The following is a 14656-nucleotide window of genomic DNA, read 5'->3' as shown; positions in this document are numbered from 1 at the left end:
GTCCATATTTTAAAAGTCAGCAGCTGCAGTATCAAAAAAAAAAAAAAAAAAAAAAGGCAGAACTCTCGCTTTAAGGACATTATTCGTAAGCATTGGAAAGTCCTTAAAAGTGACCAAGTATTGGGTCCCCCCCAGTCACCCGTCTTCTTTCAGAACCTGAAAGGATATTATCCATCTGGTAAATGTAGGGTATGGGTATATAAACACCTGTGGACAAAAAAAAAAAAAAAGGGACCAAAAAGTTTAGAACCACTTCTACGTCACTGGAGAACGTCATGAACCATTTTACGACTTGCACCACTAGGTATGTCTTTTACTTGATAACGTGCCCTTGTGTGGGGTGTACCATAAGGACTTTTTCCTCAAAGGTAAATGAACACATTACCAGCATAAAGAAGGGACGCACTAATCATAGCGTGCCCAGGCATTACCTAGAGTTTCACAACCAAAACCCTTAAGGTACTAGTTTCCAAAATCATAGACAAATTCATCCCACACTGGAGGGGGGGAATCTTGTCTTAGGGGCGTTTTGAGACTAGAAACATTCTGGATATAACAGTTAAAATGTTACATGCCCTATGGTTTAAACATTGACTGGGATATAAAAGCTTTCATTAAATCAGGCCCGATTATATTATCCTATAAATCTACTGTGGATATGTTTTCATTACTCAGGGCCGATTACAACATTCCATAATTGTTTAGATTTATTATATTGTTATAGCAATTATGCATGGTTCTCGCTTTGCTTTCCTTTCTGGCCTTTGAGTATTCATTATGATTATTTTTTCCATCCCATGATTAGGAGATATTACGATATTTATACAGGATGCATATGAAGGGTAGTCTATCTTGGATGAGGACTACCACTTTGATGCATTTGAATTACATATTTTATACACAGAGTTGTCTGGATACTATGTGTGTAATGTTTACCTGAGAATGTTCTATTCAAAATTAGATGGTTAGTATTGCTGTATCGTTTACAATACACGGATATTTACATCCCACTTCCATGATATCACTATTTTACACACACACACACACACACACACACACACACACACACACACACACACACACACACACACACCTTCCTTCTATATACTGTATTGTACAATTTTTAGAAAAAAAGTTTTTACATTTTCACAATTTTGTAAAAGTCTGTGTGGCCTCATTGAATTTTACCTCTTAATGCCTATATTAATTTATTGGTATTGATTTTTTTGGATACATATTTTATTGTTGTTACCCAGCTATCAGGCTTGGGTTACATTTGTGTTTTTTTTCAGTTTCATATATATATACATTATATATATATATATATACATTATATATATATATATATACACATTATATATATATATATATATATATATATATATATATATATATATATATATATATATATATATATATATATATATATATATATATATATAGGCTGGATGTCCCCACATTACATTGGTCATATGGGATTTTGAGCCAGTCGTACATTTTTTCAGTCAGCTCACCCCAGATGCAGTGGCGGTGACATCGTTCTGCATGCGCCCAGCATTGAATGGGTGACAGTTTACAGTACACTTCCGAGCCAGTCATTCCTATGTTATACATGGGCTGCGCCATCCTGAGCTTTACGTCACAATGGCGAATCAGGGATTTCCAGTGTATGGTGTATCCTGGCGCTAGATGGATGACGTGACAATCATGTGACTTGGGATGTAGACATAGATTGGTGATTGATCTGGAGGCCTGGTTACGGCGCTACGTCATTGGTCACCTATTCGGTAGATTGTTTACATATTGACCCAGGATATTACGTTGTGGTGTGTGACCCTTCTGATGTTGGAGCTACGGAATGATGCTGTGCCATACAACATTACGGCGTCTGAAACACACACAGGAAACCGGAAGTCAGATTCTGTGATGGCCACACGGACTTGTAATTAACAGGTACTTATATATAAGCGCAGGAGGTGGTTGGCCAGCGTATACCCCAGTTGAAGTCTCAGACGAAAAGCGTAGGGTTAATATATTTGAATATATACACCTATATCTGGAGGAGATATTTGGAGAGCTGCGTTTACTATTGCCTACTGTTGGGAAGTTCCATCCATTCCTACATTTACAGTGGGGGATCGAAAGTTTGGGCACTCCAGGTAAAAATGTGTATTAATGTGCATAACGAAGCCAAGGAAAGATGGAAAAAGTCTCCAAATGGCATCAAATTACAGATTAGGCATTCTTAGAATATGTCAAAAGTTAGATTTTATTTCCTTCATTTACACTTTCAAAATTACAGAAAACAAAAAAAAGCCGTCTGCAAAAGTTTGGGCACCTGCAGAATTTATAGCATGCACTGCCCTCTTTGCAAAGCTGAGACCTGCCAGTGTCATGGATTGTTCTCAATCATCGTCTGGGAAGACCAGGTGATGTCAATCTCAAAGATTTTAAATGGCCAGACTCATCTGACCTTGCCCCAACAATCAGCACCATGGGTTCTTCTAAGCAGTTGTATAGAAAACTGAAACTGAAAATACAGTGCCTTGCGAAAGTATTCGGCCCCCTTGAACTTTTCAACCTTTTGCCACATTTCAGGCTTCAAAGATATAACATTTTAATTTTTTGTGAAGAATCACCAACAAGTGGGACACAATTGTGAAGTGGAACGAAATCTATTGGATATTTTAAACTTTTTTAGCAAATAAACTGAAAAGTGGTGCGTGCAAAATTATTCGGCCCCTTTACTTTAAGTGCAGCAAACTCACTCCAGAAGTTCAGGGAGGATCTCTGAATGATCCAATGTTGTCCTAAATGACTGATGGTGATAAATAGAATCCACCTGTGTGTAATCAAGTCTCTGTATAAATGCACCTGCTCTGTGATAGTCTCAGGGTTCTGTTGAAAGCGCAGAGAGCATCATGAAGACCAAGGAACACACCAGGCAGGTCCGTAATACTGTTGTGGAGAAGTTTAAAGCCAGATTTGGATACAAAAAGATTTCCCAAGCTTTAAACATCCCAAGGAGCACTGTGCAAGCGATCATTTTGAAATGGAAGGAATATCAGACCACTGCAAATCTACCAAGACCTGGCCGTCCCTCTAAACTTTCAGCTCAGAAAAGGAGAAGACTGATCAGAGATGCAGCCAAGAGGCCCATGATCACTCTGGATAACCTGCAGAGAACTACAGCTGAGGTGGGAGAGTCTGTCCATAGGACAACAATCAGTCATACACTGCACAAATCTGGCCTTTATGGAAGAGTGGCAAGAAGAAAGCCATTTCTCAAAGATATCCATAAAAAGTCTCGTCTAAAGTTTGCCACAAGCCACCTGGGAGACACACCAAACATGTGGAAGAAGGTACTCTGGTCAGATGAAACCAAAATCAAACTTTTTGCTCACAATGCAAAACGATATGTTTGGCGTAAAAGCAACACAGCTCATCACCCTCAACACACCATCCCCACTGTCAAACATGGTGGTGGCAGCATCATGGTTTGAGCCTGCTTTTCTTCAGCAGGGACAGGGAAGATGGTTAAAATTGAGGGGAAGTTGGATGCAGCCAAATACCGGACCATTCTGGATGAAAACCTGTTGGAGTCTGCAAAAGACCTGAAACTGGGACGGAGATTTATCTTCCAACAAGACAAAGATCCCAAACATACATCAAAATCTACAAAGGAATGGTTTAAAAATAAACACATCCAGGTGTTAGAATGGCCAAGTCAAAGTCCAGACCTGAATCCAATCGAGAATCTGTGGAAAGAGCTGAAAACCTCCCTGAGCTCGAGCTGTTTTGCAAGGAAGAATGGGCAAGAATTTCAGTCTCTCGATGTGCAAAACTGATAGAGACATACCCCAAGCGACTTGCAGCTGTAATCGCAGCAAAAGGTGGCTCTACAAAGTATTATTGCAAGGGGGCCGAATAATTTTGCACGCCTCACTTTTCATTTTTTTATTAGTTAAAAAAATTTCAAAAATCCAATAGATTTCGTTCCACTTCACAATTGTGTCCCACTTGTTGGTGATTCTTCACAAAAAATAAAAAAAAATGTATATCTATGTTTGAAGCCTGAAATGTGGCAAAAGGTTGAAAAGTTCAAGGGGGCCGAATACTTTCGCAAGGCACTGTATATAAATATTGAATGGATGACAGCAGCGGTCTGTACAACATCTTGGGATTTTCCCATATGTGCAATTTGACTTCCTGTAATAGGGGTCAATTAAATCTGGTGAGTGCATCGTGTGTCTAAATGCTGCGGGAGAGGAACCTTTCATATACCCACTGAGGATGTTTATTCACTGTGGGATTTATACACGGACTTCATAATTTTTAAGTATTTTTATAATTCAAATAGATTTTTTTGTTTGGTTTATTCACTATGGCGATTTAAGATATTTAATTGATAAAAGAGCACGGTTTTCTTCTTCCTTTTCAATGCCATCAGTATGTTTTGCAACAATAAGATTGCGAAGGTCTTTGCTTTTACCCATCATGAGATGTCTTGTGTGACACTTTGGTAATGAGACACCTTTTTATAGGCCATCAGTTAAGACTGAACCAGCTGATATTAATTTGCACTGACAAGGGGCAGGATTGCCTTCCAATTACGGATAGGACTTCAGCCAGGGCCTTGGCTCTCTATGCCTTTTTGCACATCCTTTTCTTTAGGTGTTCAATACTTTTTCCCTGTGTCATTCCATTTTATTACACAACTTCATTTCTGAACTTATTGTTTTTTGTATGTATGGATTGCTTGGGTTGTTACCAACATGCAGTGAAAATTTTATGTCAATAGCACCTTTAGAAATATATTTACCCAGAAAAATGACGATGTGTTCAATACTTATTTTACCAGAAAAATATATCTTTGTAAGTCTCTTTTGGATCTCTGCCTGGCCCTTTTAACCCTTACCCACAATTTGCAACTGACTTATGGATGAGGTCTGCCCGAGTTCTGCTTCAGACCATGAAAAAAAAGAAAGAATCCAAGCCACTGACACACCCCACCACCCGTACCCTTCTCCTGTACAAGTCTCTACTTATGCATGACTTTTAGCACAGTGCAGGGGTATTTTATGGAGAGATTTCCAATCCTAATTGTTCTTGCCAGAATGATCTTTACATCAACCTTGCCTAGAAGGTAGAGCAAGGGAGTTCTGATGTAATAAGCAGATCCACCAAAAGAATAAAAAAAAAAAAGCACAAGCAGTGTGAGAGCCAGCACAGCACTGCACCAGACTGCAAGGTAAAATGCAGGTTTACTGTGGAGGATAGTGTGAACTCAGCCTTAAACAAATCTAAAGAATTGTTGAAATCCTTGTCAGGTTTCTTTTTTAATCATTCCCCCACTGGGAAATTCATCTTCTCCATCTGTCATGGTGACCAATGTTGCTGGAACACGAAGTGATCAGAAATACATAAAACCTGACAAGCGTTCAAAACCATTCAATACTTCACACAAAAGAAAAAAAAAAAACCACAAAAATGACCAGTTACATTTACCGGTAACGGGTTTTCTGGGAAATCTTCCAGGAAGGCACACCTGAGATGACTGGCCTCACCTGACAGGAAACACAATCAACAACAGAGTTTAAAAGTCCCCACCCCTCCCTCCGACCCTCAGTTATGACAAAGTATAGGTCCACACCAGTGTCAGAGGGTACATTCTGTTATGACATCACCACCAACATTCAAGGGCAGGGAAGTAGGCCTGCCGTCCTGGAAGTTTTCCCAGAAAACCTGTTACTGGTAATTTTCTCCAGTCATCTTCTAGGACGGCACACCTGAGACGATGAGCAAGAAGTTCAGGCCTATCAGGTGCAATCTTTCTTTCTCCTCATTTTTAGGATTCTGGCAAAAAGATGGAATAATCTCCTGTGAACTGTGAAACCCAGAAGTGACTTTTGTTAAATATAATGGATCCTGTCTGAGGATTACCCCATCCTCCAGGAGTAACAAAAACGGCTCTTTAATAGTCAACGCTTGTAGGTCGCCAATCCTTCTGGCTGTGCTGATGGCCAGGAGGAAGGCCATCTTAAGGGAAAGGAATTTAAATGAAACTTGAGCCACCGGCTTAAAAGGCCCTTTTGTTAGGGCATCCAATACCAGGGATAAATCCCACGGTGGGAACTTGATTGTCCCTACCGGGGCTAACCTCTACCTGGCCAACAAAAATCTTTTTACAATGGGGTCTCGAGCTAGACTACCGTCAAAGAATACTGACAGGGCCGCTAACTGAACCTTAAGGGTGCTGACCGCTAACCCCTGGTCCACCCCATCCTGAATAAAGTTTAAAATGGTCAGAACCTTTTGGAGAGCCCCCTCCTTTGCCTGAACCCAGCGGCAGAAGACTTAAGCGTAGATCTGTCTGGTGACCTTCTTTCTACTGAGCAAGAGTGTATCAATTACCTTCTCCGAACACCCCCTATTCCGAGGATCTCCCTCTCAAAAGCCAGGCCATCAGAGAGAAACCCCAGGTCGGGTTGGACAACTGAGCCCTGGCAAAGGAGATCTCGTTGAACTGGGAGGTGCAGCGGAGGAGCAATCGATCATCTCCACATAGTGGTGAACCAAGCCCTCTTCGACCACCAGGGTGCAATCAGAATGAGGTCTCCGCTCGACTGGGATAACTTCTGAAACACCCAGGGTATGAGCACCGGGGGGGGGCTGAAAATGCATACGCTAGAGTGAAATCCCAGCTCTGAGTGAAGGCGTCCACCCCCAAGGACCCCTGCTCCCTGGTGAGAGAGACGAACCTCCAAAATTTCGTGTTCTTCTGGCAGGCAAACAAATCTATTTTGGCGTGCCAAAATTACAGCTTACCACAGAGAAAACTTCCTTGTTCAGTTCCCACTCTCCTTGATGAATGGGCTGTCTGCTGAGGAAGTCCGCCTGGAGATTGAGCGACCCTTTTATGTGGACTGCTGAGAGCGAGAGAAAATTCTTCTCTGCTTCCCTTAAGATCTCTTGAGTCAGTATCCTTAACCTGCCTGACCTTGTCCCCCCTTGGTGGTTCAGGTAGGACACTGCTACCACGTTGTCCGAGAAGATCTGTACTTCCCTCCCTCTGACCTGAGCCTTGAAAAAAATGTAGCGCCTTCCCGACTGCCAGGAGTTCCCTGAAGTTGGAGGAAGCACTGCTCTGGCTGCAGTTCCATGGACCCTGGGCGTAGTGGTCTCCCAAGTGAGCACCCCAACCCCAGGCCAATGCGTACATTGTTATGGCTGTCGGATCTAATTGTGACCAAGTCCGACCCCCCGATAGATTGCTCGGGCTGAGCCACCAGTCTGGGGAGTACCTTACCTGCCTTCCGAGCCGCACTTTTTCCTCCAGGAATTCTCTTCTCCCGCCCCAAGGGGAGAAAAGAAATGCCTGGAGCAACCGGGAATGGAGCTGGGCCCAGGGAACAGCTGGGATACAATAAGTCATGAGCACCAGTACTCTCATGATGTTCCTCTTCAGTCTCGAGGAGAGAGCTGCCACTGCTCTCTGAACCTTTGAATTTTTTCTGGAGGAAGAAAAACTCTTTGGGCTACCGAGTCTAACTGGTACCCCAAGTACACTTTGGACTGCGATGGGTCCAGGGAGGACTTCTCCTGGCTGACCATCCAACCCGAAGAATCCAGGGTGGATAACATCATGTCCCGGTCTATCAGAAGCTGTTTTCAGGCTGGGCTGTAAATCAGCATGTCGTCTAAGTAGGGTATCAGTGCTATCCCCTGAATGTGTCGAAAAGATACCACCTCGGTGAAAACTTTGGTGAAGATTCTCGGGAGAGAGCCCTGAACTGCCAATGCTGTACCCCCTGCTCTGTTCATATTGCGAAACGCAGGTACTTTTGATGTCCCGGGGCAATGGGCACATGTAAATATGCATCTTTCAGATCTAACGTGATCATGAAGACACCTTTCTGGAGATGTTTTTTGACCGAATACTCTCCACCTGAGATTTATAATCAACCGAAACTTGCCCGATGGCTTCGGGACCACAAAAATGTGGGAATAAAACCCTAGAGCCATCTGACTCACTGGAACAGGGATAATCACCACCTGCTCTGCGAGTTCTCGGACGCTGCCCAAAAGGCCTCTTGCTTTGAGTGGATCTTTAAGACAGGCAACAAGAAAATTTGGAGGGGGTTCGACTGAAATTCCAACCGGTATCCTTCTCTTACGAGACTTGGAATATAAGGACTGTGTGATTTTTTTCCCCAATGGGGGAGAAACCACAAGAGCCCTGCGCCAACCTTTATTTTGGTGTCATTTGGTTTCTTAGTTGGCAGGTCCAGACCCGGAAAAAAGGATTCCACTCTTTTCCTTGCCCTCCCTGAGCCCCCACTGCTCTCTGATCGCTTTTACTCTTAGACTGACTCTTTGCCGAGGAGCCTCAAAAAAATTTGGTTTCATAGGGAATCTCTTAACCTTTTCTGTGGATCAGGAAAGCACCTGCTCAAGTCCCGAACCAAACAGCAGGGAGCCTTCAAAGGGAATACCACATAGTCGGGACTTAGAGGTAAAATCTCAATCCCATGTTTTTTTACCCATAAGGCCCTCCTAGTGGAGTTCAATAGCGACGCTGACTTGGCAGTCTTTCTTACGGTCTCCACCGCTGCGTCTGCCAAAAAGGCTACCACTCTCCCAATTATTTCCAAGGAGTGAACCACTTCCTTGGACTCTTTTTTACATGAGACGTGGTCCATCAACCTGTTGAGCCATGCGTCAGTTTCTGGCCACACAGGCTGAGGCCAATGCTGGGCCCATAGCTGCTGCATTGGCCTCTCAGCCTCTACGCAACAAGGTTTCAGATTTTTTTTTATCCATCTGATCCTGGATATTGCCCAAGTCCTCAAAGGACAGGTCTGACCTCTTGGACACCTGCGCCAAGGATGCATCCAAGCATGGGGACTTTAAAGAATTTCTCTTCCTCCTCCTCAAAGGGGCATCTACGCTTCCAAGTTTTTAGTTTTAGAAGCTTGAGCTCAGGCTCTTTCTATTCCCTTAGAATTATATCTTTAAGGGACTGGTGTAGCGGGAAAGATGTAGTTTGCAGCTTGCCTAATCCTCTATACACCCTGCCCTGAGCTGACACCTGGGCAGAAGGCATCTGAATGTCCTCAGACGTATAAATAGCTTTAAGAAGACCTTCCATGTCCTCAGCTGAAAAAAGGTGTCCCCTAGGCCTAGCCTCCACCTGGCTATCCTGATCGGAATCTTCCGCTTCCTCTCTGGAACTTAGCTTTGAAGCCTGGACTGAAGGGTTGCTAGCATCTCTGACTGCAGCGCACAGCATTCCTTCACAACCTGTGCTGTCTCCTTGCCTGCTAGCTTGAAGATGCATTTGTCACAGAAAGACTTACTGTGGTTTTGTGAGAGCTTATTACAGTACCCACAGTGCCTGGATTGGGATGTGGCTTTTGGTTTAGACCTACTGGTCGTCCCCTGGGCAGGGCATTCAGTATCTATGAATGACATTAAAAAGACCTATTAAGCCACCCAGTGTCTCATGGGGAAGAGGGAAATAGGACCACCCCCAATCCCCCCCCCCCCCACAGCTGGATCACTCACCCCCTGTGGCAACCTCAGAAGCTGCCTGATCAGGTCCACCCTCCTTCTCCATCCTCTTGCCGTCTGTCCAGCAGGACTGGAGTGCTTCCCGAGGGTTTTTTTGAGGGTTCTGAACCTCAGACCCCAGCACCCCCCCCCCCCCCCCGCTCTTTCTGCCAACATTCGCCACTCTGCTTAGCTCCATTTTGGTGAAGCCCAATTCATTGGAAATGACCTCATAAAGGCGTGCAGTGACTTCCGGTCATGCGCAGTAGCTGCCGCCAATGCCGCTCGTGCACAGCGGCCATACAGAGGGTTTCAGCTCCCTTACCCGGGAGCCACACGAACACTAATGCCAGAGCCTCCTCCCCGGAATATGGAGGATATTATCGCAGCCCCTCTCCACCATCCACCACCGTCAGGTGGGAAAAGCAGAATTTTAGGGTTACTATGGGTAAGGACACCTCACCTGTCCCACTACCACAGAATCTCAGGGGGGGTTTCCTGTAACCTAGCAGAACTGGACTAACTCCCCCTGAGAGCCTTCTCTATATAGAGAAATCTTTAGGAAAGAACCTCCTTGGAAAGGGCAAAGCGCAGTTAGACCCTGCAGTCACCACTGGCTGCTCTGGGTCTGTCTCCCTGTGGGGCGACCAGGGTCCCCGACCTTTGGTCTTTTATAGTAAAACAAACGGTTTTGCTGCCATCTGTGGGACACAATCAATAACTGAGGGTCGGAGGGAAGGGCGGGGGCTTTTAAACTCTGTTGCGTTTCCTGTCAGGTGAGACCAGTTATCTTAGGTGTGCCGTCCTGGATGATGACTGAAGAAAATGTACTTTTATCTTTTCAGCCCTTTGGACATGGTCTGATACAACTACAGTCTGAAAAGGTTAAACAAGCTCACAGCTGCGGTGACCTTCCTGCGAATTGTAGGTATTAAGCTTCCCCATGGTAGCTCCTGGGCTCTCCCCCTCCTCCCAGGAGTGCAAAAAACTATATCAGGATGGTGAGCAGATCAGGATCTGCTCACTGAACCCAGGAAGCATCCAGAGGGTATGGAAGACACTAGGGTTCTAATAGATCCATAAAGAGTATATGTCAACTTTCCAATGCCACCACATAGTGGGCTTGTTAGCCAATAAAGCTAAATATAAAATACATTTTAAAATGTGTTAGATTAGAATAAAAATAAAAAATAAATCCTACAGCACCTTATCAACCCCCCCCCCCCAAAAAAAAAAAAAATAAATAAAAAAAAAAAAAAACACCTGCAGGGTACGCAAATGTATGTAATCAACAACTGAGCAACATATTTGGGTATCGTTGCACATGCCGGACTGACAGAAATTAAGGGTGGCACAGTGGTGTAGTGGCTAGCACTCTCGCCTAGCAGTAAGAAGGGTCGCTGGTTCTTATCCCGACCATGACACTACCTGCCTGGAGTTTGCATGTCCTCCCTGTGCCTGCGTGGGTTTCCTTCCTCCCACAAACCAAAGACATGCATGTAGGTTAATTGGCTTCTGTCAAAAATTGGCCCTAGTATATGAAAGGGGACCTTGGATTGTAGGCTCTGTGAAGGTAGGGACCAATGTGAGTGTGAAATTTACAGGGATAGGGACAATTCATCTGTGTGTGTGTGTGTATAATAAAATTATATATATATATATATATATATATATATATATATATATATATATATATATATATATATATATATATATATATATATATATATAATATATGTAAATATTTTCAGAAAATATAAATAATGTCCGGGGGGAGGGGTAAATCATGTTCTAGCTAAAAATGCAGATTTTAAAATATGTGAAAAATGAAAATAAGAAGTTAAGCATCAATGGATACACTTACTTTGTCCAGAGTTTGTAGACACGTTGCAAAGTGAGCTTTGTGGTAGCAAAATTCTAAAGGGAAACATAAAATATGCATAAAATCACAATCTCACAACACGGTCGGCTCCTAAACAATTAAGTTAACTTATCCCACTGTCCACGCCTCCGATCTTTGCTCCCATGAAGAGTCTTGTCTGAGGAATTTTGTTTGCATCTGACACACATATCAGTATGTAACTTGCGTGATCCAAGTTGGAAATGGGCTTATCAGGTACCCAGTTCAATGTATGTTTTGCAGGATATTGGATTTCATGGTGTCTACATGGTTGTCACATTTGCCTTGCAGCAATGTCAGGGTTCCAATCTCAGCAGGGATCTGTATGGAATTTGAATGATATCCTAGGTATAAAAAGGGGGGGGGGGGGGGCATTCCCTCTCGCTGCGGTATTGTATCAGAATACAATTAGTGTTGCTGGCTATAACCAGAGTCACTGATCGGTCGGGAAAAACCCAACAGGCTGCTTGTGGGATAGATCCCGGCTGGACAGCTAAACTTACCTTTCCTTCAATGGTCCACCTCTTAAAATCCTCTTCTGCTGGGTGCTGGTCTTCGGCGGTCTTCATTGGCTGGAGCAGGTTGGCGCACTAACTGTGCTTGCGCAACTTACTGTACATTCCAAATAAGACTGCGAGCAGGTAGTTCTTGCTTTTATTGCAGAAGAGACATTGCATGTCTCTTCTGCAATAAAGAGCGTGCCTGCTCACAGTTTGACAGTGGGACATTAGTTCAGCTTCAAGATACGCATTTTCTACAGTACCTGAAAAACTGAATCTGCCTAGTCATAAAAGACAGGCTTCATTCAGACAACCACAGACAGCAGCAAGAGACAACGTATTGCTGCAGCTGAGTTGACCAGTAACTGAACAAATGCAGCGAAGAAGCCTGTACAAAGCAATGAAAGGCTGACAAGAGTCACCGTTGTCTCGGGATCTTAGCATTTGCATGTTGTACGATTACCTGTGGTTAGGAACAGATGTCCAATCCTGGACACAACCAGGCATGAACATCTCTCTCCCTAACCACAGGTAAGCACCCAATGTGCGGATAATTCTGTCAACCTGTAATTGCTCTGTGCAGGTTTCCCAGGCACTGTGATAGTTCATTCAGAACTACAAGCCGACAGCTGGAAAGGCTGTCGGTAGTTGTAGTCCATGCATTCACAGAACACTTTAAATAAATGATGTGGCGGAGCATATTTTTTAGGTTGTAGCAGTGAGCGAGAGGAGAAGAACCCCTACTCATTGCCAAAATGGTGGATCGGGGAGACCGAACATTTGTAACAAGCTACAAAAAGGTGAATTTATCCTTTAACCACGCTACAGCCAAAGGACAGCTACAGTGCGGTTGCCCAATTCTAAGAGGGCATCTTGACATCTTTCCAGAACCGCGAACGACACTTGATCGTTGTGGCTGTGATCGCCGTGGCCTTCGGATCAGTGCCACCTATCAGTGCACAACAAAGAGATAAATAACATATATGCTAAATTATATAACAGGAACTAAGAAAAACATTTTTTTTTCGTTTAGCAAAAAATAAAAAAGCCAGTGGCGATTTAATACCACCAAAAGAAAGCTCTATTTGTGCGAATAAAAATAAAAAAAAAAATAAAAAAAATGATACAAATGTAATATATGTACAGGGTTGCATAACTGCGCAAATGTAATTTAAAGTGTGATAGTGCTGAAAATTGGCCTGGACAGGTAGAGGGGTAAAAGTTCCCTGTAACTGGTTAAAGCTTTTTTTAAAAGTCAAAAAAGTGCATTTTAACTGGAGTACTGATATCCCAGACGCTACATGCATGGCATTTGCATGCTCTCCCTAGGTTTTGTATAGGTTTCCTCCAGACTCCTCCTACACTGCATGCTCGCAGGTTAATTGGCTTTGATCTAAACTAGCCCTAGTATGTGTATGCATGAGAGGTAGGGAGCTTTAGGCTTCATTTACATGGAATGTACAACACCGTACCCCCCCCCCATTTAGGCCCATGTTTATCCCCACAGGGATGCGCAAGTGATCCAAGCATCCCCATGCAGGCAGTTCTGTTGATATCATGGACACAGTGGCTGTGTCGCAATATGACATCCATGTGAGCTTGGAGGCCCTGAACATAGACAGTGAGTTCAGGGACGGACACACACCCATACAAATGTTAAGCTGGACATAGCAGCTGTGTCTGTGCAGCCGCTGCCCCAACTGTCATGAATGGGGGATACACAGAACACCTGTTCATCTCAATGTGGGTAAACAATGTGCTTGCAGGTGGGGTATGCTTATATATGCCCTGTGCAAACAATGCCTTATGCATAGTTCGCATGATGAGAAATATGGGCGGAAAATACTGCTTTCGGAGCGATCGTGCGATAATCTGTTAGTACACAGCTTTCATGACAGTTCGTGTGAAACTACCTGAAGGGACAAGCACAACAGTATTCTGTTGGATGAGAATTTTTTTTAAACCCATTGGCTTTCTATATGAGACTAGCATATTCTTATGGTTTGTACGAGGCATAAGACTGTAAGCTCCTGGAAGTCAGCTACTGAATGCACAATAAGAAAAGCATTGCATATTCAAAAGCTGCCTGTAAGAAATAATCTGCATGGCAGTTAACAGGGATAGCACTTCAGTACTATAGAAACAGAGTGTTGAGAAAAGGGACAACGTGGGAATGTCAACACAAAGCTAATTAAGTAACCAGAAACATGGAATGAGTAGAACAGAGCCGAAAAACCTCTGGAAGCTGAGCACGTTGCTGAAATACATAGACATACACAGTATTCCCAATGTACACAGGCCTCCCACACATAGTGAGCACACAGCTGTAAACATAACATGGTCTGCCTTCCACTTCCGTCTCACCTCTCCGTTCTCTAGCTGCAGCTCTCTGGCAGCCTTGCCGTACCCATTCTTCAGGAGATACTGGTGAATGAGAGCCAAAAGGGCGTTCTTAGACTTTACCATCATACAGACGATCCGCACACACTGTCACATACACACACCTTCTCCTGTGTACACCATGTGCTTCCTGTTAGATGACTTCCGGTGTACTGTAGAAGAGTGCTGGGTGTAGCAAGATGGCGGCGACGAAACGTCACTTCCGTCACACATTCCGATGGCTCGATTAATCTGATGGAAAGCCACCACTGAGAGCTCGATGTAGCACGAAATCCAGCCATCCCCTGTCATGTGCGCATGCGCC

The 14656-nt window shown here is 43.8% G+C and overlaps 1 protein-coding gene across 1 annotated transcript in view; it reads right to left on the bottom strand.

Annotated features, from left to right (window-relative positions):
• Positions 1 to 14389, bottom strand: part of TCOF1 (treacle ribosome biogenesis factor 1) — a gene marked incomplete in the record, with an annotated part of 159485 nt that extends 145096 nt beyond the window's left edge. The window contains 3 exon segments of the mRNA XM_077468300.1: positions 5509 to 5567; positions 11417 to 11469; positions 14317 to 14389.
• Positions 14390 to 14656: the final 267 nt, after the last annotated feature.

This window comes from Lithobates pipiens, unplaced genomic scaffold (genome assembly GCF_037356315.1).
Source record: "Lithobates pipiens isolate NorthernLeopardFrog02 unplaced genomic scaffold, aLitPip1_a1.2 Scaffold_8, whole genome shotgun sequence".
NCBI classification, from domain to species: Eukaryota; Metazoa; Chordata; class Amphibia; order Anura; family Ranidae; genus Lithobates; species Lithobates pipiens.
Note: the sequence above shows the minus strand (reverse complement) of the source record. Positions and strands in the feature narration are given on the sequence as shown.